Below are 26,926 nucleotides of genomic sequence, written 5' to 3'. Positions count from 1 at the left end.
GCATCTGACTAAAGGGAAAAGGGAATTTGTGCTTGGAAGCTCCTCTGAACTCTCTCTGAACTAACCCGGAACCCCATCCTGAACTAACTGGGGGTTATTTCAACTATCCGTATCTGATTTCCTTCAAATTTTTGGTATATTTTTTCATATGAATCCAGCTTTAAAAGTAGAGGGCTGGATCCATTTCCTCTTTATTTATTATCAAAGCTCTCTAATCTTCTTTGTCTCCTCACAGTTTGCATACAGGGTATACAACATGACCTGTGTAGAGCACTTTCTATTTTCAGTCCTGACTCAGTACTCCAGTCATTGGTTATTATTAATCTGCCGTTATCTTCTATTAGACAGAACAATATAACATAGGAGAAAGTCAATGAGAGGTCAGTGAGAGATGCTTAAATCAGCAAACCCTTTGAGAAAGCATAGGTTTAAATTAATCTCATTTTGGTCTGTCTGAAAATATTACTGAAGTTTTTAATTTCCTGAAGGAAAAAAAGTATAATAAAAATTACTCACATGAAAGCAAAACTATTAATTAAGCATTCATTTAATTACTCAGGTAACTAACATAATTTCCTTGAATCAAAGGAATTAGTTGAATATTTAGTTTTAGTCTTCAGTGCATTTCTACACACTGCAGCCTGAGTCTGTGGTGGGGGCACAGAACATTTCACAAAAGTGATCAAAACTCCCCGAAATAATCTGGGAAGGCAACTCCACAACTGCTGGGCATTTTCAGTTAAAGACTGTGAGTGAAGAGTAGCAAATAAGATTTGCAGCACAAGTTATCAAAATAAAATATATCACTTTATTTTATAAAACAGAATAGAAATCACCAGAGATCTAGATTTTATCTTATAAAAGATGTATTCAAAGTTAATGCATGCCTCTGAGTATAGAATAAAAATGTATTTGTTCATTCTTGGCTAAGCTATACACCTGTGCAAATTAAATGCTGGCCTCTTCATCATATCTCAGCATGATGCAAAGATTTACCAGTATAAAAATCTATTTAAGATGCCTAGTTCTAAGACTTCATCTTCTTGACTAAAGTGTTAAAGCTTTTTACTAGAAAGAATCTTAGTAAGACTGAAAGTAAATGCAGAATTGTCAGACAGATGGAGGAATCATGCAGAGGAACAGACAGCCAGCGAATGGGTAAGAACCTATATAGGAGGATGAAAAGCTAATTTTAATTGAGTTTATTCTTCTTGCTTTGTGGAGTTCGAGTTTTTTCTTATATTTTTTCAAAACCGTTTTGTGTTATCAAATGTGCAACTGGCAATTACACTCCCCATTCCTGTTAGAAATAGCTGGAATGGTTATTATTGTTGATATTATTCACAAAACAGTAGGGCTTGGAGTCAGCCAGAGACTCCCACTGTGCAAGAGACTATACAGATGCAGAATAAAAAGATAGTTCTGTCTTAAAGTGTCATCCTATTTCATTGCGTTGACAGTGAATCTGTGTTCATGCAATATCCTTTCCACCCTGTAATGCTGGGTTGGGAAATCTAAATCTGTACTGATTTTTCCATAACAAGTAAGAATAAGAGACTGGAAGCTTTGTTGCAATGATAAGAACCTTTGGCCCTGCCCTGCTCTCTGTGTGCCACCACAGGCTCTTGTGGCTCCTGAATTGGTCTGAGGGTCATATTTTAGATTCTCCCAATTTAGCACCAATTTAGCACTTGTTGAAACTAGACATGTACGAATAGATAGTGGGCAGAGAGTTTTGTGGGGTCAATATTGCAAGGCAATGTTGCCCCTCGATCTCTGAATTGCACCCAGGCTAGAGAAGAATTCCTGCAAGCTCAAGCTGTTTCCTCTGGTGTGCACTAAAAAAGATGCCCTCTTTACCTATGACGAGCAAATGTTTTTCACTGGATTTCATGTGAGGGGAAAATTTAATCAGTGATAATGAGTCCTTCCACAAACTCATGCTAATATTATTAATTTGGGAGAGGGAAGGGGAAAAGGAAGAGAGGAAAGAACTCTCATTCACATACATCCGTAGGGTTTAGTTAAAACTATAAATTATACATTTTCCAGAGAACCATTTGACTTGACTCAAAGAGACTATGTTTTAAGACATTTTGACATCACTACTAAGCCAAATAATATATTGCTTGTTCACCTGAGATTTCAACGTGTTGCTAATAACTAAACTTTTTTAGAATAAAAATTGATTGAGTCTTTATATACTGGGCATCTTCTTCAAACTGATTTTTTAAATTTTAAAATTACTATATTTTTCTTCAGCCTCAAGATCTTAACGTCTCTGAGAGCAAATACAAAGGAAAAAAAATTAGTTTATCTGATAGCAAAAATTCTGCACACAAAAGATTTCAAACAATGTTTGGGCTTTCCAGTTTTGGACAAGAGAGCAGAATTAACCAAAAGGTGCCATTTTCTGTACAGCTTGGCTTTTACTTCTTTATAGAAACCCAAAAAAATGTGGTAAATCACATCTTTGAAATAATATATTTTTTATCAGCTAAGTATCCTGAGGGCTCATCCTCAGTAACAATGAATTATGAATAACTCATACTTTCTAATATACCCTGAATCTCCATACTCAGTGTCTGCAAAGAAGCTGAGCTCTGCTCTTTCATCATCTGAGCTCCATTTATTTCTTAACCCAGCAGTGCTGTACTCAGAGGGCCTGGCATGGCCCTACCTATACACCCAGCAACCTCTATGGATTACCAGAGTACCCTCCCTTCCTGAAAGCGTTTCTTGAACATCCATAGCTGTGCCTGGGAACAATCAGACAATGCTCTAATGCTAAGTAAAGAGTCAGAGATGGGACACAGGTGGCAGAGTAAGTCCTAACAGTTGGAGGAACTGCACTTGCAGCTGCATTCCCAGATTATACTTTGGAGATAGGAGTGGCTGTCACCCTCAGTACAGTGGAGACTTGAGGAAAGTAAGTAGCTTAACATTACCTGGCACTCTTATTCCATATTAGAAATGTAAAAGAATCCAGCAAGCCTTCTTTATTTTCAGGAGTGAGTGTGACTTTGTCACTTCAGCTGATGCAGTTGTTGGGCATGTGGGGTCATCAGGGTGAGGTGTCCCTTGGTTATCCATGCCCTAGAGAGCGTACAGGGACTGTGCTTGACCTGCTGCAGGGAGAAGGATTGGAGATCAAGGAGGAGACATTTTACCCACAGGCTTCTTGAATCTTTTCTTCTACATACTCCCAGAAAGCAAAGGAACCCAAAGTGGCCCCTAAATACTATTTTAAGTGCGAAACCTCCAGCTGTGCTTGATTTTCATATTGTTGTTTAAAAGTAAATAATTGCCATGTGAGAAAACCACAGCAGTATTTGATTTTTATCCAACTCCCCTGCCATACTCCTGTCTTTCCTTCCCTCCTTTCTTCTCCTGCTCAACCCCCCGTCCCACAGGTACACAAGGTCTAATTTGTCTTGTGTGGCAAAAGTGCTTCAAACTCAGAAAAAAAAGATTTCCCCAGCAACCATAAACCCAAAAGGTCCCAAAGCTTATTGTTATTGTGCTTTGCAGGTTTCTGTTTTGCAAGCACACAGAGAAGCATCCATGCGGATGCCAAGGGACCTGCACCCCTCGTCCAGGCAGCACAGCAGCCAAGTAAATGCTTTTCTCAGGCAGCAGACAGTGCTGTTTCTGGGATTTACTTCCAGAGTGAGCTACACAGCTCCAGTGTCCTTCAGACTGAAGAAAACTCTAAACCACAATGCAAGGTTTGATGGTGGTTTTATATTGTCTGGTTTTTGGCTAGTGAGCTTAAAGCCATGAGCCACTTAGCTCTACCAGCGGGAGCAAAAGATGAGATAATTTAGCCCACTTCTCAATGGTGATGTTATTTAGTATGGGCATCCTTAAAAATGTCATCTGACCACGCCGAAAGAAAAAAACCTAGACTTGGCCATTCAGCCAGACTTCCAGCACTGCAGCATATGGGGAACTTCAGCCCCTACTGAGGCAAAGAGTTGCAACTACAGTTTCGCCCTATAAGCTTCACAAAAAATAAACTTCTTTTTTGACTAGTGACTAGGATACTTATTTGTTTTCTTTTTTTTTTTATTCTGATAGTGCGAGTATCTTCTGGGAAGTACAGAGCATTCAATCCTTGAGATCAGCGTCTTCCAGCAGGTACTCAGCCAGCTACCATAATCACCTATACTACTTATTGTATTTGTTAATGGGATTTGACACCTTTGCCTTCTGGCTTCAACTGCAGCCTCCACTTCTATTCTGAAAACACTGATTAAATTACTCACCTAGTAATTTTCAGGATCAAGACTACATTTGGAAAACATACATTGCAATTTGATCTTGTATTATATAAACTCATTGAAAACCTGATTCAGCAAATAATTTAAGCCCTTACTGAAGTACCATTGAGTGACATCACAAAGAAATATTTTTTGCATATATTTGCTCTATGGTATTATCATGTAGCTTTCTGAAAGGAAAGTGGATTAGCCTCAATTGTTATGATTTATTATTTGTTGAGTGCTGACAGTACACTTCAATGGAACTTGAGAAAGTGCTTAAAGTTAAGCACATTTTCAAGTACATTGCTGATCTAGGGCCAAAAAGTGAATCTGAGACCTTCTTTGTTGGAAAGCATAGACATGACATCAAGGAAGAGCATTCTTTAATTTTCCCTTAAGCAGGAAACACTGATTAAGCATGTGGGTCTATTTTACAGATAAAAGAGTTGACTGTCAACCATTCATCATTTGGATATTCCAGTGCCAAAGAAAAAGTGTATCAACTGCTCATATAATACATTAAATTCAAATTTAGGGAAGTGGCCAAAGCGACACACTTATCTTCCCAGAGATGAAAGTATAGAATGTAAGTACACCACCTGGGGCTTACAACCCCCGTCCCAACTTGATGTCATGCCCTCCTGCAGGGCTTTACATGCACTCAGAATTTTTGCTCTGAACACAGAGCACTGTCATCTCTCAGTAAATAATACACCAAAGAACAACTTCAAAAAGTATCAGACTTTCCTCCTTACAAAACTACTTGTTAGTAGTGTAAACATCCACACCAGATACCATTAGGATAGGAGAGCACTGGGTAACTCCAAACTGCTGTAGGCTGCATGTGGCTTTGCTGTTGCTGTGTAAGGTGGTTCCTAATGTTCCATCTAGCTAGTGTGGCTGTTCAGCACCTGCTAGGAGTAGTCTCTAAATTAATTAGTCTGGGATTGCATACTTGTCTTTTTTATTGCATGCGAAAACAGAGTCTAACAAAATAGAACCTTGTCCCTAACTGTAGCCAAGAGGCTCAATAGGAACAACAGCAACAATAATAATTACACTTATATGTTGCCTAAACAGAATTCTGAAACATCTGTGGCTTGTCACTATTATAGTCCAGGAGCTATAGCTAAGCGAGATTTTATTGGAGGTGATACAAGGAAACTCACTATGGCTCCTGAAAACTCTCTTGGAATGTAGTAATATAAATGAGGGAGGAATATTCTATGGGGGAAAAAGTGCTTAAGGCAACAGTAATTATATTGCCAAATATAGCATATAGAATTTGCAGAGTGAGAGTTTCACATAACAAGGGAAATGTAAAATCATACTTGGGGTGTAACTAAATTGTAATAGAATGGCTGAGGGGAGCATTATTTGAGGGAGTTAATATTTAATCCCTGACTAGCCACGGAAGTACAAGAGAGAAGCTGTTTGCAAAGTTGTATTTTCTTTATTTTTGCAGGAAACTATCAGTATGTGTTTGAGTGTTGAACAATCATAAATAATAATCTCTTAAAACTCCCACAGAACATACCTGGAATAATATAGTCCCTACCTCTATCTTCTCATTTTTCTAATATTCCTAAACTGGTAATATGGAATAAAAAGCTCTGGTTTTGGAGAGCTTTTCTGGATAAAACTGAGCAGGGATTTCTATCTGTTGGAAGGTCAGTCCTGTCTCCGCTGTGATGTGCTCTAACAGGAAGGCATTCGTAAGAGTCCTCTCCTCTGCCAGCCAGCTGAGCAGGGCTCTTCTCTCTCTCCCCATGGATCTCATTCAGTCTGAGTGTTGAACCACTGCAGCAAACAGACACCCAGACACCTCCACCACTTCAACAAGAAATTTGTGTCTTTTTTATCTCCCTGGCTGCTGTTACTGCCCTTGGTACCTCGCTTCCTCCTTTTGCATTTTCTCATTTAAAATGCATTTATTCTAACTCTAGTTCTCATATTCCTTTCTTCTTGGGTATTTATTCTTCTGTAAGCATTATGTATTCATGAACAGGGTTCAGACTCACCTCACACTTCAGCTGCAATCCCCATAGTGTCTACAGCACCCCATGAATAGTCTGTTTCCCATCAGAGGTCAAAACAGGGACATGTAGCATGAACATGTGCTTTCACAAGCAAGTCGTGGCACTGAGCCAAGACCCAGTGAAGTTATGAGGGCTTCTCCAATACCTCTTAAATTTTTGAATCATAAAATATACACCAATGTTTTTAAAGATGATAAACATAAGCAATGTTTACTGTTTCTCTTCATTTGGCAGAGTATTTCGTGTGTGCATTACACCAAAAAAAAAAAAAAACCCAAAAAAAAACTACAGAAGAAGATTGTGACTTTACAAATCAGGGAAAGGAAGCTTTTCTATGCATCAAGGAAATCCATTCTGGCACAATCAGATGCAGACAGAAACACCATCATAGAGAGACCTGGAGAATTTTTGACCAGAACCTTTTAGTAATTGAAACTATTCTAAATTCCTGTTTCTTTTCTCGAAGTTTCACTATGAGACCTGTTGAAAAACTTGCACATATCATATGAAAATTTTCGAGTTTTGAAGGACATATGGAGACAGAAAACTTTTGCTTTGTTTCTTTGACAAAATGTATATCTTACCTAGCAGAGGAGCAGATGTACAACAGTAAAAAGCCATTCCTCTTCTGTTTTGATAATTATTTTCATCTTTTAATTCCTAGACTGTTTTGGCAGGTAATATGAAAGAAGATGACAGTCTCCCTCTACTGAAGGACCTGGACAAACTGGCGCTTCTTCAGGCAAATGGTTGAGTCACCATCCCTGGAAGTATTTAAAAGAGGTTTAGATGTGGCATTAAGAGACATGGTGTGGCGTTGGTGGACTTGTCAGTGTAAGGTTAATGGTTGGACTCAATGATCTTAGGGCTCTTTTGAAATGTAAAGGATTCTATGATAAGATGATCCACCAGTACGTAAGCGATGGTTCCACAGTATGAAGCTTGACACTGCAGCCACCAGCTGCAGCAGCATAGGCAGGTTCTTTGAGCTATATCAGCTGAAAGACAAAGGTTACCAAACCAAAAAAGAGATGTTTTTACACAGGTGCTCAGTACTGTGAGAATGTGAATGGACAGGGTAACTCAAACCCACTTTAAAGGATGCAACAATCTAGTCCTTCAATGCAATTTTGCTTTTTAAAAGGTAACCATTTTTTTTCTATGTAAATAATTTAAAAGAAAATAATTCCATCTATTTACAGCATATAATGTCAATAGGAGCATCTACAAACTGAAACCAGCTATAAATTCAAAACAGATATTCTTGGTTAAAGAGGAATTCAAAATCAGATTTTAAATAAAGAAAACAAAAATAACAAAGAAATAGAAACCCTGTTTGCCAAGAAGTACTTGTAGAGTGGAAATAACTTTACTGCAAATGTTGTTGTTTAAGAAAAGTGAAAGCTAAACCAGATCTGAAACAAAAACAATTATTACAGGTTGCTTGATTGGCTAAAAAATACTAATTCTTCTCAAGCCATGGAGCAGAAATGAATTGTGGAAATAAATCTATCAATCCATCAATTTGCAGTTTGTGCCTTTAGTAGCTATTTGGCAGGAAAAATAAACTCTGTTTCAGAAGGATTCAAATTTATGTTTTTTTCTTTTGGATTTTGTAATGTTTTGTGGTCTTGCAACTCAGTGAAACCAAATACATTTTTAAGCCATCGGTTCATTACTAGTGAGGGCAAAGGTTCTGACAGCAGAGCTAGATAGTATTTCATCCAGCTACAATAGAAACTCTCTGTGCTGGATCTAAACTCCCATCTGCTTCAGGTGCTGCTATGAAAATGTAGTGTGCAGACACAGCAAGTGTGAACATCATCTTCTGTTTGCAGCAGAGCTCTCTAACATTTTGCCTATAGAAAGCAAAATTCAAGGTATTTTTTTTATTTATAACTGGGGGATTTTTTATGGACACGTTTAAGCTCAAGTCCAAGGTAATCCCTTCAGTCCAAGTGGGTCTCAGCAGAAAGGTTTTTAAAATGCCTTATTGCCACTTCTCTGTGTTATTCCAAGGTCAACATATTTTCTTAACAAAGCAGTACTCATTGAAAGCAGTAGACTGTACAGTATAAATCCTTGGAGTCACATAATTCCACCTTGCATATGGTATTTACCATAGAATAACTTAGAGAAACCAAGAAGAGAGAAACGTATCATTTTAATCCTCCAAAATCTTCATTTATTTTCCTTCACTTTCCAATATTTCTTCTCAGAAATCTCCCCCAGAGTAGTTTCTGGAACTCATTTCTTCACCTTACCCTGTCTGTGTTGCTTCTCCTACCTCAGCCATTTTTCACTGTCTCTAATTTTTGAAACTGCTTAGATTTCATAGTATCTCTACCATGTCTCTCAGGTTTTGTCACAAAAGTAAACAACAAGGGACCAGGGATTACTGAGTTCAGACAGGGTATTGGCAATGATCACCAGTGTCTAGTAGTCTTTGAACTAACCCTGTGCATTGCTTGGGTAGGGCAGACCAAAACTGGACGGGAATGACCTTGGTGATCACCCGAACATTTTGGATTTATTTGTCTGTTTGGACAACACTCTCAGGCACATGGTCTGATTCTTGGGGCTGTTCGGTGCAGGGCCAGGAGCTGGACTCTGATGATGTTAGGAGGTCCCTTCCAACTCAGAATATTCTATGATTCCATTGCAATAGACCCAGCGCCATGCTCCTCACCCATCATCTAACTGCAACATCCTTGCAAGAGTTTTGACATCATAGTTAAGTTTAGAAGACAAGAAGAAAATGCTTTGGTTTTTTTTCCTAGGAAATACAAAACGTTTATTTTCTAACGTTCTTTCCCACCTTTAATTTGACCTACGCTGTTAAGGTCCAATGTAACAGCCAGTTTTGTGGTTCATATATGATCCAGTTTCTTCTCAGCTCAGAGCTGAAAAGCTGTTCTGGAAAAGACCTCCCTTAGTTAATCTACGATATCATTACTATTCTTTCTCTACATTCTAAAATGTCTTTCAGAAATGTAATGGTTTAATTCGTATTTTATTATCCAAATGTTTATGGGAAGTATTCTTTTTCTAAATTAACTCACGCCAAATAATTTATGTTGTTTCTCATCTCGGCAGAGACTTTCAAATTAGTCATCTCTTTACTATTCAAATCATCCAAATTAACTTCTCGGTTTTATTGAATCCAATGATAGGCTCTGGGGGCTATGAAGATTTTAATGTTCTAAACATTTTATCTAAAACTTTTTCCTGTTCTGAATAGCATGTTCAAACAACTAGGCAAGCTGGAGAAGAACATTAATATGCTTAACTTGTACAGTAAGTAGAAATTTTTATTTCACTGATCATTAAAAGAAGCTATCTTCCTTATACACTTATTTATTGCTGCCAAAAACACATTTGGTAACTAAATCATTCTTGAACTGAGATGGGATTATTTGCCTATGAAAATTGATCTCTACTAAATTCTCAGACTTATGCATTTTATTTTTTAAGTTAGAAAGATCCAAGGAAATACTTAATCAGTAAAATAAAACTAAGTTCATAACTACTATTATGTTAAATTCTTGATGGTAATGATAAGTATTGAATTTTAGGTCACAGATCTGCCAGACTACAGCCAGATTAATTTTATTAACTTTTTTTAAGGTCACAGATAAATGACCGTAGTTTCAACTGGGCATCTACTAAACAGTTTCCACTTGTGTGCAGAGCGGGATGATTCTGTGTTGCTTTCTGCACACAAAACTAAAAATATACCAGTTCATGATACCTTAATAGATCTTACACTTGTATATTTTCTCTGTGGAAGAAAAAGTCTTAACAGGTTTGCAAATGAGATATAAGTTCTCAGTTCTGGTATAAAATTTCTAAGGGATCTCAGTGAAACAATTTAATAATATATTAACTTTAGTTTAGACTTAAGGAAAGGGGACAATTTTCTCTTTTGCTACTTTTTGCTACTTTTGCTACTTTCACAGTTTGCCACATTTTTGGAATAAGGTGTGCCTGTATGTCCAGTTACTGGCACAAAGGGACATTGGTGTTTATTGGGGCTGACAGTAATGGTTAGCGGTAGTAGCCTTTGTGATTGTGATCGTGATTGTTGCTGGGCATGGAAAGTGCATAATGACCACATAATCCATGAGGGGGCTTCTATGTTAATAAAATATTCAATGGGACATAGCAAAAAAAAAAAACCCATTACATTCTTATTTCATGTCAATGACACCAAAACTCAGAAATTAAATAGTGTGCAGCTACTTGATAATTTCGATTAGTTCCTTTAGTGTTTCAAAGTATTATAACTGTAAGTGATTGAGGATGTCACTTCTATACTATAAAATGCATAACATTTGAATATGCAAAATAGCAGTATCAAAATAATATCTCGTTATTATACTGAAATGAACTCTTTCAACACTGAACCAGTATTTTCAACAGTTGAGTTTTGTGTTGGGGTTTTTTAAATGTATTTTGGAATGAAAAGAAAATTTTTCCACTGTCATTACAGTTAAGTATGCAAAATTCAGACTGCTTTGTAAGTACACATTGTTATTTTGTGTACATTTAAAAATCTTACATATATCAGATAAAATATTTTGGTTTTTTACTCCTCATTCTCTGTTTCCATCTTGTCTTGAGTTTTAAAATTGCTATTGGGTCCATTTTTCTCTAGGTTATGTTTTAACAAATATAATTATATGTGGTATATTCCCATAGCCTGACAAACATTAGAAAATGTGTCATTGTATTTTCTTTGCCTAGTGGGTGGATAAAATTTTAGAGCTATAATCTAGAAGATTATGCCACAGATAGAAGAAATATCTAGTTCACTTAAACGTAAAGTCCCAAGGGTATCATGAGCTGTGACTTCTGTTTCCATCTCTTACCAAAAGACCATCTTAGCTTTCTTTTCTCTACTTTGTTAATTTATTTTCTTTTCTTTAGTAGTAACCAGGCCAGAATTAGTTAACAAAGTACCAGACAACTAAATATAATTCCCCTTTTTTGCAGTTGGTTGGAATTTGGGACTACCCGCAAAGGCATAATTTTTTGCTTGGATTGATGTAAAATCCGAGACTGACTGTGCAATATCTCATTTTAACACTTCGCAGTCATTAATCAATGTCACATCGACAGCCACTTCGTGTTCCCCAACATGCTGAAGCGCTCTTATATTTTACAATAGCATCGTTTGGCACTTCTCTCATACTGTTCAGAAACAAAAGCGCTGACAAGCTGCTGCACTGTTGTAAAACATCAGAATGGTTCATATTCATTGGAGGCACTCCAGAGGGTAGGGCAAAGTGGATTTGAATCCCTACCAGTTTTACTGACCAATACACCAGGATCTCACCTGATAAACAGAGGTTAAACTGCAAAAGGTAACAGTTTAGCTGAATAATCATCTTATTCACTTAACACATTGGAATGTAAAAGGAATTGTTTGAGGTGCTCCATGACGTTATCTTGCATGCTGTTTCCAGGGCCTTTGCTGTTGACACACCTGCTTATTTTCTCTAGTAAATATGCTAATATAGTGTGCTTTACTTTTAAAGACATGATGCAGTTTCTTATTACCCTTTTCATGCCAGGCAGGTGAATTTCCATTCTGGAGGTTGCCCAGAGAAGCAGTAGGGCAAATTACCCTCCTATATATTCAAAAACATTGTGAGCAAAAGTGCCTGCAATCTGTGCTCAACCTCTGATTCATCCAGATGTAGCTTCTCTAAGGTATGGTAAAGAATGGTCAGCTTTCAAGGTAGACTTCCCTGCCCTGTTAAATGAGACTACTCTAGATTTGTCTACAGATACATATGACAGAACTGAGAAAGATTTCTGGGGCACTACCACGTGTGCATCGTGGCAGCCAGTACCCCTGTAATGGTGTACAATGGACCAATGACACAAAGCTAGAATAAAGCTAAAGAAATTGAACTCTCATCTGCTGTGGTGGTCTACATATTATTTACTGCCTTTGGCTTTTGTATTAGAGATGAAATAGCACTTTATAAATGTCATGATAGTAGAGCTATATACAGAGCCTTGGGCAATCTATCAGCTCTTTATTTCAATAATTTAATTCAATCATTTGATTCTACACCATGTTCAGAAAAATTTTTTTATGTCCAAGTTATTGAAAAATGTAAGATTCATCTCTCTCTCTCTCTCTGTTTCTCAAGTCTTATATGTCACAAACTTCCATTAGTGCAGTTATTCAGAATGAGTTTTCAGTTATTAGAGGCATCTGGAAAAGGAGTCTGTTGACTTAATATAGTATGCCAAGGTCAACATCTTGATAAAATGCATTGTCCCTATCCATGACCACTTGAAATTGTTATAGATTATAATAAAATTCATGAAACTTATTTTAATTTTAGTAGTGCACTAGTCACAGCATCATCTTCTAATTCAATTTCAAAGATGGCTTTGTCACCTCCCTTTGTCCTAATGAAAGATGTTAATCTTCCACTTTTATAACCTTGCACTTAGCACATGTGATCATTTCAGCTGTTCAACTCTCTGTGTGGAAGGTGCAGGTTAATGTTGAACACATTTCCCTGAGATATCACAGGGCAAGAAATCCCGCTGTTACGAACTCCCAGTGTCTTGCAAGTGTTTGGGGGAAAGAGCCAGCTGTTGCTGTGGTCACACTGGAGAAAACTCTTCTTGAGGGACAAAAGTGGTTGGGAAGGAAGGAAGGAAGGAATTATCTATGACAAGAATATAATATGCAGTGATGTAAATACTTCTATTTACAAACATGAGAATGTTCAGGAATCTGATGGCTAGCTCATATGGAAGAGAATGAAGGATTTTGTTTTTGTTGTATTGCATGCAAATGTCTTGTGGACCTGTTGCTATAAGGCCTTTCTCTAACCATCTTAGAATTCAGGAAGAATTAGGGGGTTAAAATCATATTGCAAAATTATAGACATGGTAAAATTCTGTATGTTGACAGTTTATGGCTTAGAATTTCACAATAGGATAAGAGCAAAACTTACATGATTAAAAATACATTTACTCTAAGTATGACTTTTTTTTTTTTTTTTATAATTGTTGATTCTAGCTATTAGTATGTTTTTCCCTGAAGGACCTAATGCTGGTCACCTTTGAGAAAGATCACTGCCTTGATCTACTGCAAGAAATTTTGTATTCCTGGTTTAAGTTCAAAACCCACTTGCATTCCCATTTTTGTAATCACTGAGGGGTTAAAACCCAGCACATTTTTACACAGAAATGCATAGGATATAATTTCAAATGCCATATGTGTTTAAGTAGATTTCACACTTTAAGTGCAGTAGAATAATGTTCAGAGAGGAACAGAGATTTTTTTTTTTTTTTAAGGATTTCATTTCCAGAGAGGTCTGTTTGTAAAACCCTAATCCAGAAGAGCCTGGAAAGCAGTTTTGCATAGTTAATGCACCACAAGTGAATACATCTGCTAAGTTTGAATGCCTATATAAATCCTCTAAAGTAAGACTCTGAAATTGCCTAGGTGACAGAATAAATCCATCCTGTACCAAAAAAAAAGCTAACATTTAGCCTCCAGCTGCTTAACCTTAGTTACTGCATTGTGGTTACTGTGTGCATTCCTTGGTTTATAACTTTTTTTTTCTAGATGGGAAGACATCTTGAGTTTATTTTTATTGGCCATCAATTTTCTCACAGGATCAAAATATCACACGTTGATTAGGTATTAATGAGAGTTCATTAATATTAAGTTTCTGACTCCAGAACCTTGAACAGCTGTGATCTTGTAACTTAGTGGATTTTGAGCACCGATAAAATCTTTCTTTGCAATGAAGATTATTAATAAATGACTGAGCAATGTAATTTATCACTGGTTATATTATTATTTCTTAGAGCTAAGGTTGCATTATGAACTGACTCTTCAGAAAAAGGTAAACTGATTCACGTACTTCAGGTCTTGCCTTGCCTTTGAACATATGGTTCTGCTTAAACGTGCCCATGTTTGCAACCTACAGTTGACATATTTGGCACTCAGAATAGTGTCTTGTAATTATGCTAAGTCTAGAAAGGAGGATTAGCTTTTATAGCAGAATTCATAAAAAAAAAGAAAAAAGTTTTAGTCAAATTTATTGGCTGCAAGGAGCCCTCCAGAATGCAGACGTCTGGTCTGGTGGAACTCAATAGATTTCTGTTTGCTCCTTGTGTGTGCGCGTGCATGCGCGCTCACGCAGACACACACACAGACACACACACAGACACACAGACTATTTTATGAAAGTATTTGTGTTCAATAAAATGTTAAATATTTTCACACCTAAAAATCAGCTTCCCCACCTGCAACGATTATTAGCAAACAAGCTTCATTTGATGTGTTTTGAAAGCCTTTTTCTTCCTCTTTCCTCCCCCACCTCTTTCTTTCTCTCTTAAAATACACTGTATTGATAGTATCAGCTGCTTGGTAAAGCCAGTTTTTTGGACGCTGTCCCATTTTTTCCATAATTCTTACCCTGGTGCAATTTTGTGGAGCATTTTGTGAGTGTTTCATTATGGATTCAAAGCCACAAGAGTTGAAAGAACTGAACTGTCCGGCAGTGTGCTGTGTGTAGAAACCATCACTTATCAGTCATGAAAGGCACATTCCTGATAGCTGAGTGTTGGTATGGAACTCTGACTTTTATCTCTGCACCAAAAGGGAAAGGTTTCATTTGGGTTAGCAAACACTAGGCACCTATTTCCTTTGCAACAACCTGCCTCAAAGTGTACTTTAATTTCTGATGATTCCACTGGAAGATCAAGCTTACACACATATCTATCAAAAAAAAATCTCCTCATCCTTGAGGATCGTCACTCCTTTTTGAACCCTCTTAAGAATGAAAAAGCCAATAGCAACCTAGATGCCATGCCCTGTACATTTTGAATACAAGTATCTACAAGTCACGTTCTGTGCTATTATTGATTTTTTCTTCTTTCATCAGTTTACTTTTCCAAATGTCCCTATTAGACACTGCAAGGCAAAAGCAGGATCATTACCTTGAGTTATCATAGTCAAGCATGAAATACCACCTCTCCCTCTGGGAAATAATTAATCCACTATTTATGACACAGTTTAGAGAAAAAGGTCTAGTTCTTTCAAGGATTAAAAGCCTTCTTTCATTGCTTCCCTGCATTAGAGTAGGTCTTTAAAGGATGATGAATACATGTTGTTATGAGCAGCTGTCACATACAGTCATATTTTCCTATTTAACATCAAACAGATGAATGCAGCACCCAAGCTAGGAACCTCCTCACTGTGGGATCCCCTGTAGCTTGTAAAGCAAGACTGGCACCTCCCAGCTGCCCTCTCCTTGGGAGCCTCTGCCTTTTCCATGGCCTCTTCCTTTTTGATTGTCTGCACAGGAAACAAGGCCAACCAGGCTCCTCATTTAGATAACTCACTTAACTGTCTGTAATGAGGTGGGATTAATCTAGGCCACAGCTTTTAACTGGAAATGAATGTAAAACATTGAAAAAGCTGAAGGAAAACACCTCAAAAAGAAGAACACAAGAAAGAGGTACCGCTCCACCGTCTCACTGCAGACAGGGAAATCCTTCTGTTCTCCTCTGCAGCAACTGGGCAGTATCTGAAAATTATCCTGGGCAGTATTTATAAAATGAGATGGGATTGTTTAGATTACGCCTGAATTTAGTCTCTAAAAGGTGGGTGTCCAATGCAATGTAAAGGCTTATTCTCTGTCAGTAATCTAAGAGGAAATACACACACCTCCCCAGGGTGATTTTTCCCATTTGAAGGCAAGTGTTTCAGAGAGGGCAGGCAAACAAACTCCTCAGAGATAAGTCTGTCGACACTGGGGAAAGTTATCTTATGCAACTTCTTCAGGCTATTCAGCTAAATTTTAGATTGCTAAGGTCAAGCAAGTTAATTTCTTATAAGTCTGTGGATCCTGGATCTCTAGAGGTACAGGGAACTAAACACAGGTCTGTTCAGCCTTAAACTGTATCCTGTCACTATGGCTATTTTTAACATTAGTTTTGCATTAGAAGCTAATAAATGTTGCCAGTACCTTTTAAACTCTTAACTGTATAGTACATGTGTTGGGTTTTTGTTGTTTTTTTCTCCCCCTGTAAAACTTCTAAACATATGCTTAACCATCTGGCAAGAAACAATCAAAACCAAACAAACACAGTGTTTGAAAGTTCAAACAGACAATCAGTCACATTTCTCCACAGATTTTATATACAGACCTGAATAATAGCACAGTAACGTAGAATGAAACAACAATGTAAAAATTAATTAACATGCCTCACTAGGTAGTTTAATGCTCTCGTTCAAAATAAAGATACTGTAAGGGATGGAGTTTCTCTTCTTTTCCTGTTCTGGTCTGATTTTATTCTAGCTGAACCTGTATTTTCTCAGGCTATTAGTATTACTAGTCATATATTACCTACGTCTCCCCTGTCCTTCCTTTCTCCACCATCTCCTGATTTTCTACCACACTGCAGTAACTAACTTAATTTTCAAGGTTCTGTGCTTCCTAGCACCCCTTTATCTTTCATCACTGCTGTTGCGTCAGCTTCCCTGGTACTCTGTCATGGACCTCCAGATATTCCTTGCTCATGTTGGAAACTCTCAATCAAACACCTTGAAGGCCTTCTGGCACCCTTTCTGAGACAGAGAAGAATCACTCCATAGATGCCTGTGTAAGCATGAACTTGTCCTTTGAGTCAGTGTTTTCTATTCCAAGCTTTTATTTAAAAAATAAAGGAAGTTTGGTGTTCTCCTGCTGGGTGTCCCAGGCACTGTGGCTATACGGAGAGACAATCAGCAAAAATAAGGGTAATAAAAACAATATCAATTGGTATCTTCCACTTCTCTACATATTCCATTAGGAACAAAAGAGATGTTAGATCAGGTAATTCCCTCAAACTTTTGCTGCCTCTATTTCTTCTAGGCTAAGATCCTGACAAACTGTGATACGGCAACATATTCCTATTCAAGTAGTTGCAAAAAAAATCAAAATAGTGCTTTTACTTTTCTTTTGAGGAGTTGGAACACGCAATGTCAGGGGTGGTCAGAACTTGGAAAGAATGAGGAAACCAGTACAGGAAGCAGTGTGGAACCATCCACTGCTGGTTCACAGGAACAGCGGATTTGGTTCAAGGGGCATGCAGTAAAAAAAACACAGACTTTGAATGAAGAGCATTAAAACTGAAACAGAGCCAGGCCTCCTAAAGTCATTAAAGTGCAACGTAGCTTTAAGAAAGCTTTATTCCTGTTGCTGAGAATGAAATGTACACCAATAATTTCACACCCTTCTCTGAATACATGGAGCCTGGATAATTTTTCTCCCAGAGAAGTTTAACTCTGTAGCATTTGTCTCTCTGGCTTTAGTAATGTAAACAAAGTAGATTTAAATCAGGCTTTTACAGAAGGAGATCCACACTCAGTTTCTGACACTGAAAAATCTGAAAAGCAGAAAGAGCAAAAGTAGATCTATTTAGGGTCTGTTTGTTTTTTTTTGAGACTTTGGCCTTAGAGTTGGTAACCTGCTTAAGCATTATGGTTTGAATACCCATTTCCACCTGGGTGCCTGAACTTCGTTGTCCTTTATTGTTCCCTTGGCATGTGCTGCCTGCCCAGGAGCTGGCACTTTATGTCTGTGTCCTCAGGCAGTGCTCTCCTTGCAAGCCTATTAGTGCCCTTTTCCATGCCTCTTCTGTCAGCAGGCTGGGGAGACACAGCGATAGGGCAGCATATGAGAATACAGCTATCAAAATGATGCATTAAGTGAAAGATCAGTACTGATAGTCACAAACTTTCCTCCTTTGCTGTCAACCAGCATGCTACAGTCTTTCTTGACTAAGATAGCGTCCGTCAATGTGTCTCCATTGATGGAGTTACAACCTGAGCAAATCTCTGCTGGAGATATTCAGAAGGAGTAAAACAGAGTCGGTGCCATTGTGATTTGTCTTCCTGTTTGTCACTGGCTACTTGTATTAGAGTGAATTTGTCTTACACAAGTGCTGCACATCTATCTGTGTAACTACAAACAGGGTTGGAGCTGGTGGCAATCTTAATCTTCCTCAAGCTGTGGTTCTGTCTCAGTTTACCTGGAATGGGCTTTATATCCAGACCAAGGAGTTGGTTAGATACAGCCCAGCACAGTAGTCTAGAATGGGCAACTAGTTGATTTTTGGAGTCCAAAAATCAGCTGTTGAAAATTCACTCTAATAAGCTATTTTTGTTCTCCACCACCACTTCTCAAAAAGATAAAACTGGGTATCATGATTTCTACCAATCATTTCCTGGTGTACACCAAGAACTTTTCTTTGCTCCACTTTTCACCCCTGAAAATTATGTTAAAGAAATACCATTCACCTCTAAAGGCAATTTTCACACTAGAAAGTATTTTTTGAATTTTTTTTCAAGGTTGAAGATCAGTGCCAATACACCTAACAATGTTGTCCTCTTTAAGCAAAAAACCCAAAGTGCTGTAATCCAGCAGCTGGCAAAACAGCAGCAACATGATTTAGAGACGTCTGGTCTTCCAACTAGCATGAGATTAAATAAAGCATTATTTATTTATTGGCTTTTCTGGTTCACTTACTGTGATTTGCATATAATCCAATATTATGGAAACTCTTTGAGACCCCAGTGGGGTTCTTCCTTTTGCTAGATGTATGATCCCTCCCCCAAAATGGTTATCTAAGAAGTAGACTCTGAATACCTTGCACACACTAATGAGTTTTTCTCCTCACAGCCTCCCTGATAGAGAGTTATTGCTTGATTTACCTGTAGGAAAATAAGATTAAATAATTGGCTCCAAGTCAAGACGAAGCCCGTGGCTGAGCTGGGACTAGCACCCAGATATCCTGAGTCACAGTCCAGTGCATTAAACACAAGCCTGGTTTGTTGCTGACAGACTTTCTTGGTAGCAAGCCCACATTTCTGGAATGTATTCCCTGCAGAAATGCAATTAAGTATGTAGTTGGCTACTTTTAAAAGAGCTACAAGTCCCACCTCTCCACCCAGGCCTTCCACTTACTAAATCCCTACTTCTTAGTTTACTAGTAAAGCTGCAGGCAGCAGAGAGGCCAGTCTGGAACTATTTTTATGGTGGTTATGTCTTACAGTAGACCTGAAAACAAACCCATTTTACAAACAAATAAATTCAATTAAAAATTGCATTTTGACATCAGAGGATCCTGTCACTGTTGTAGGTGCCAGCCTGTGGTGCGTGTTGACCAGACACAGGATCAGGAGCCCTCCTGAACTCATGTAGAATGTGTCAGTGTCTGATAGGCAGCTTAAATAGAAAGATTTCCTTTTATTTTCATATATGTCAAAGTAACTGTCATGATAACTTTACTTAATTTTTAGAGGATTTTTTTTTCATGGAAGATCATTTTTGCATCATTTTGATATTTGGTAATAGGTTAGTCCTCTGAAAATAGGAATATTCACAAGACTGAATTCCTGTGCACTGTAATCTGTTTGGTTTTTATGAGAGAATAGAGTAATTTGCTAAAGTGTGTATGTCTCCGTAAGAGCTAAAGTGCACAAGTTTAGCTCTTGTACACTTGAACTTCTGTGCACAGGGAATTAGATACAATCCTGCAGTTGTTGTCCAGTCAAGTCTTCCTATCCGCATAAAATAATAACATCTTGAAGAGAATATCTATTGTTACTAAACCCCTTTAGACATGGAAGGTAATATAACATCATTTGAATAACTGGTGTTCAAAATATCTGAGGCAAGTTGTCACACTGCTCAAAGAACATTAGGGTGCCAACCTAAGCAACATTTGTTTCTAATTAACCCGGTGCTTTAGATTTGCTATATTAAAAAAAAAAAAAGAAAAAAAATTTCACAAATTAAATCTAGAATCTGAACAGTTTTATAGTAACTTATCTTCAGAAAGAAAAATAACTTTTGGGATCCATCAGATTTTTCAGCCATTCTTACCCCAAGTACTTTTCTTGAGTACCCAGTTTTATAAACACAAGAAGATAAAGCTTCATTAAAAAAGACGAATTGTATACATGCTTATTGCAGGCTTCCCATACGCACCGCTGTATTGTAAGCAAACACATTCATATGTACATCTTACACACAACACCTCTACCTTATTCAAAGATCACACAGGAGAAAATATATTTAGCAAGTAATGAGTAGCCTTCCTCTGCAGCTAACATGGTAGCTTCCATCTGTGGTGAATTAGAGGTTATTCCAAGAAAAGATCCTTTTTGTCAGAAGAAATTGGTTTGGTGTGCTGTAAAATCAAAACCAGAACGAGATGTGATTGTTGCTGAGTGGCTGGGCCACTCCTAATGTTGCCTTGGTTCCTATAAACATGAAAAGGAACTTTGAAAAAAGAGACATCACAGCTCTTTGCAACTGTGCTGCTTTCACGGTCATAAACTGGTATTAATCAGAGTTAGCCCAAGACAGCCTCACTCAGGTCAAGGGATGCAGAAATGGCACAGCTGAGTCTGCCAGTTCCACTCCTTTAGTGAAGTTTGTATCCATCATTTGTATGACAGTGAAGTTCTGGACCCAGGGAAGTCAACGGCCAGGATGCTGTTTCATGCTGCCAAAATACAATAAATTTGGAGGGACTAAAGTTTTACATGAAATGTCTATTTTTAAAGCCTTCCATTAGACATTGTAGCCAATAATATTGGTAGATCTTTAAATTCTGTACAAATTATGTACCACTACTTAGGTTAAATCTCTGTGATTCAGTATATATAAAATCATTTGCCTAATGACCATTTGTTCTGCAGTCCAGAAACAAAGAGCTTTTAGATAACATAAAATATGAATACTGTTTTACTCATATCCACAGCTGATGTAATGTACAGTTATAGCATTTAATTCCAGATTCCAGATTTAGCCATTTTGAAAATATGTAATGTGCTTTTGCCAGGGTGGAAAGATCTGGTTGATCTCAGACAGCCCAGGAAGAGTTTCCTGAGAAGTAGACCCTCTACAGTTCCTTCAGGCATTCTTTAGGCCCTGTGCTTACCCCACAAGCCTAATGGTTTTCTTAGTCTGAGTGTGCCAAGTCCCTCACCAGAGCCTAGGAGTTCTTATTTTAATCCCTGCAAACCTGCATGGGGCAGCTGAAAGCTGCAATGAGTGTATGTTTGAATGTGAAAGACTACAAAAAATACTTTTAATATCAAATTAAATTGCAAGAGAAACAGAGTTCATTATTAACATGAAGTGAATTGTTCATTTTCATCTTGAATTCCAATAGATTTCCATGAACAGGGCAGCTGCAAACTCAGGTCCACAGAGAATATCAAATTCAAATATTTTAAACGGAAGAGATGCATTACATAGCATTAATGGAGGGAGTGTCACTAGGGAAGGTGTATGGACTTGCAGTTAAAACTGGACTGATTCTGGGAGCTGTGATGAACTTTGAGCTCTGACATAGAAATTTGGTGTGATCTTGTCTGTGTCACTCTGTCTCCCTTTTCACTACTTTGTCATCTGCAATAGGAGCATGTCCCTCACCCTTTCTGGCACACCAGCTAGAAAGAGAGAGCCATAATCCTACAAGTATTATTGATCTTTGGTTGTTTGAAGTTTTCTATTCCAAAATGAAACAAAATAACAATTAAAATATTAATATTTTAAATGAAAAAACAATTTTGAGTTTTGTTTTTAAAATACAGTTTTGGCCTTACCTATCTTTTTATTATTATTATTTTGCATGTAATTACAGGATTAGTTGGATTGCTCCTCTCTAATGGGACTTTGTAAGTCTGCATCTTTTGCCCAATAAAAATTTAAGGGGGAAGGGAAGACAGGATGAAACTGTAGTTTAAATACTTTTGCTAATGCATTTACGCAACATTTCAGAATGTTAAAATCATGCAGGGTTGTTAATAGTATATTTGAGAGGAAAAATTTATGGACAGTGGTTTGAAAATACAAAATACATTAGGGAATAGTTTTTGAATCTAATTCTTTTGTTGTTGTTTCTTTGGTTTTTTGTTGTTGTTCTTGTTAATGCATCATCTGAGCTTCTTGAAGGAGTGTTAACCTTCCTAAAAGTGTAAGGAACCATAATATCACTTGAAAATGACACAAGAATGAATGCAGATGTTGAACTCCTCCTCAACACTTGGTTCAGCAAGCTCTCAGCATCGCCTCACAGCGAAGCCAGAAGTACAACTGAGGTGAGATAAATACACCTTGGATAGTTTTCACTGGTTTATCTGGCTGCAGACTACAGTGAAGCTAAAATGTGGGCTTTTGAGGCACGTTCAGATCCCAAAGGACCTTCAAAATCCCATAGAAAAATTCCTACTGCTACTGCAATATTAGTGGTTGCAATAAATCTACTTCAATTGTACTTACATATGATGAATTTACATCTTTGTCATGTAAATACACAGCATTCGTTTGAAATTTCACCTGAATGGGATATTCTACTCCCAGGTAAATCTTACCTCACTGTTGGTGAGTTGCCCAATCCTGTCTCTTAAGAGCCAGAAAGAAATAAAAATAAAGGCAGAAAACGTTTTAAAGAAACACCTTACTTACAAAAGTTAGACATTTCTCAGTGGCCTGTTTGAAGACCAGCATAAGCATGTGGTGAACTTTAAACACAAGCTTGAGTTTCCAGCATGTGTTTAAAGTTAAGAGCTTTGCCAGCTGCAACAATGTGAGTCAGGAAGAGAAACCTGGCCTTGAGTAAACAAGTCATGTTATGTTCCAGCATGATGTCAGGAGCGACAGAGTTAAAATCTGCATGTGAAAGCAGCCAGCAACCAAGTGCAAGCTACACCCTAATGGTGTCAGGTCAGCATTTTGGATTTCAAGTTAAGATGTGGTTTCCCACACCCAGCACTGCCAAGCACCACTTTTTTTTAATGGGAAAAACCTAGCCAGAGATCTTTCCTAGACTATTATAGAACTTGAAAAATATGTTTGCTAAATATATATATATATACATATAATTCTAAATATATAACCACAACCTTAACTATATATATCATTTGCAAACATATACATGTAGATATATATGTCTGTACCAGAAGTGGTAAAAAACCCTCTGGTGCCCTGAGTCAGCATCTAATTTATCAGTAGGAAACTATTTGTAAAGCAGGGAACTACCAGAAATGAACCTGAGGTTTCTGAAAGCATGTATCTCTACAGGCTTGTCACTGGATGGTAGAAAACATCTAGAAATTACCTCATTTGGTATCTTGCATTTAACCATGAGTTCAGAAACTTCTCCCCACAGTGATCCAAGGAACTTACCCTTGTTAGAAAACAAGTAACCACTTACAGTTGTGCAAACACAATAAGCAACTTAAAACTTAATAACAGTATTTAAGTCCAAAAATTCTACTGTGATTTAAACCCCACATAACCCTAAAACTGATCCTGTGGTTGAAGCAACAGAATGTTGCTCCATGTGTACCACATATATCCTGTGTGACCTGGAGCAGACAGGTATTCCTGTGCACCTGCCCTACATGGAAATACCAGGGGAGTCAGTGATCATCTCGCACATAATCCACCTGTGTAGGGACTGCCTTCTCCTGCTGTAGCATGAAATATACTGAGACCTTAATCGTAATGAAGGATTCTAAACCCTGTTGTAACACACTAAGACTCACTGTTCTAAAACTGGATCTTGCCCCTTCCAGGAAGTCTGACACTTTGCAGTTGTTTTTTGAATTCTGAGCAGGGATGAGAAGTCAAAGAGCACAGATTTCTCACCAAAGAAATATTCTCTAAATTTCAGATTAGAAATGTCAGATAATGTGTTTGTAACAAAAATCATTAGACATTCTGAAATAATGTTCCAAACACTCATCTTTAGAGTCTAAATAGAATCATAGAAACATAGAATCAGCCAGATTGGAAAAGACCTCTGAGATCATCAAGTCCAACCCTTGATCAAACTCTGCTGTGGTTCCCAGGCACTGATGCCACATCCAGTCTCAAATAGATTTGTTGAAGTACAGAAAGGCCATTATGAATCAAGGTTAGGAAAAAAGAACAACAAGCTTTCTTATGAAATTTTATTATGAAATATTGGCAAGATTTTATTTTCACTCTCCTCATCAGAAAATATGAACCTTTTCCCCACACATACATTCATCTCCAGGGGAAAAAACACATGAAATGTTCTAATGGGAAAAAATGTTTATGAGTTTATTCAGAACAAAGTTAATATAGCAAATCTGTAGTTCCATAAAACATAAAGTTATATAAAGCAAGAGTCTTAAAGGGTCATTGTAATTTGGCAGTTTTAGAAAACCAAACAACATTCTACTAAGTATACGAAAATATTTCTCTTTGCTTAACTTTATCTAACCCTTTGAAGTGTAATTTATTCATAATCTTTGAGAATACTTCTATTAGTTGTCTTTTCTATCCTCGGCTGTTGGTACCCAAAGAGACTGAATGCCCATAACATGCACCCTCTTGGCTGGCACAGAAGAATTCCTAGAAATCTTATTACTAACAGAAAGCTTGCACATGGAACTGGGTCTTGATCACTGAAGCTAGAGTTCCCTCCATCTCACCTAGCTTTATCTTGTAAAAGTGATACGCCTACTCTGAACTACTCATCGAGGCTCCCTCGATAATTAATGAGCATACATAGGTGCCTACAAAGAGGTATTTGTCCCATCCAGAGACATATATCAAAGACAGATAGGATAAACTATGCTCTAGTGATGCTGGTCTCCTTTGACCACAAAGCATGAAATTAGATGTCTAATTTCCACACAGTTAAAATTAGGGGCCATAAAAATCCTCTTTGGTCCCCAGTCAGAGTAAATACAAAATGTAAACCTTGAGAGAAAGAAAGTAAGAAGAGGCTACGCACCACGGTGTTCCTGTAGAACGTATTTCCTGAGATGAATTTCTACCAATAGTGTCTGATATTTCTGCACTCATTACATTAGTGTGTTTAGGATCTGTTGAAGGGACTCTATCTTAGGAGCCCTGGAAAGAGATGCACATGGCTGCTACTGGGAAGGTAAATGATTTTCTTTATGTCACACTATGACCGTATTGCATGGCTTCTACTATTTAAAAACTCTACCCTTCAATGTATTTCTCCAACTCTGATAGCAGCATTTTTGCTCCTTGCCTAATGGTTTGATGGACTCCTTGAAAATGAACCCATGGTTCATTTCAAACTGACAGTTTTGTAGGATCCACATATTCTGCCGCCATCCATTATAAACAACTGGAGTAAAACACAATAAACTTGAATTTTGATGTAACAGTGGCAACAAAGCACAGAAAGAGTGATTTTCTCTTAATACTGAACAACTGGTGTTCTTCTAACTTAGACAAATAATATTCTTTATAGCCACTAATTAGGCTTTCCAAGTTAACTTGGGAGTCAACCACAAAAATTCCATTGCTTTTACTATTTTATAAAATGAGCATGCCAGGAAAGATCTCATATTTGTTATTCTCTGATTCATTCTTCCTATCTCCAGTGTGAGTGACCACTTAGGGGATTCACTTCATCAGATTCCACTTCAATCATACATGGAGATGCTCATAATTTCTTGCTGCTCATGCTCAGAATGAATCAAACTCTCCAGGAAGATCCTTAATGTGGCTTTTACTCAAGCAGTTTTCAGATTGATACAGAAAATTGATACAGAAAATGTTCCAGGGCTTTAGTCTTAAGTGCTTCTTGTCATGAGGAGAAATGATTCTTTCATCAATTTTGGATATGTCATGTTTAAGTTTAAGTTGAATGCCCATTTGCTCCTGTAACAAGGAAAGTAAAAAGGCTTTCTCCCAGTGTTTATTTCTACTACACTTTTTCACTTTTATGGTATTGTTCAAAACATTATTATCTGAGTGCTTTCCACACCCAACTTATTAAAAATAATGGAGCTCCTAAAGTATTTTATCTTTTCAGAGTGAAATCTGTATTTTAAATAAACTTTCAGAATTTTAAATTTCTTGTTTCCTTAAACCGAGGTAGAACTTGAACTCGGGTGAAAAAAATACACTTTATATTTTTTCTTATATTACAGAACTAACTAAAAAGTTAGAGAAAAATATTATGACTTCTAAGTAAAAAAAAAAAAAAAGATACAAGGTCTTAAATACACAACATTTTGATTACTTTTCTTTGTTTTTAATCAAATGCCTCTCCTTTTCTAGATGCCATTTCCTCAAGCTTTGACTGCCTATTGTCATATCCAAAATTTTTAACTCTGGAAAATACCCAGGTTTGTAAATTCCTCTATACCCACTCGAACTTTTTATTTGATTATTTTTAAAATATTTTATCTATTTGCTAGTGCAAGAGGCACCACGGGGAGTAGAAGGAAAAAAGAGAAAGGAGGGAGGAGTTTAACTTCTCCCTATCCACTGCTTCTCCATGCCTCAGCATCGTCCTCCGGTTTCTCCCTCCTATTACTTTCAATATCATGCTCAAGCCATAACATTTCCCAGGTATTTCCTCCATCTATACTCTTCTGTTCCCCTTTAAATATTTCATCCCTGATCTTTGATTAGGGCTTCTTCGCCTTCTACTGAAATAATTGCTAATGATAAAATGGGTCCTGCAGGGCTTCTTTGCAGTGATTGTTATTTCTGAACAATAAATAGAGTGGAAAAGTGTTTAAAACTGCTGGGTTCTTACCATATTTCCTGCGTG

Source organism: Empidonax traillii, unplaced genomic scaffold (assembly GCF_003031625.1).
Source record: "Empidonax traillii isolate 1590-97213 ecotype Southwest subspecies unplaced genomic scaffold, ASM303162v1 scaffold291:size1517763, whole genome shotgun sequence".
Classification (NCBI taxonomy): Eukaryota; Metazoa; Chordata; class Aves; order Passeriformes; family Tyrannidae; genus Empidonax; species Empidonax traillii.
This window is presented reverse-complemented; position numbering follows the sequence as displayed.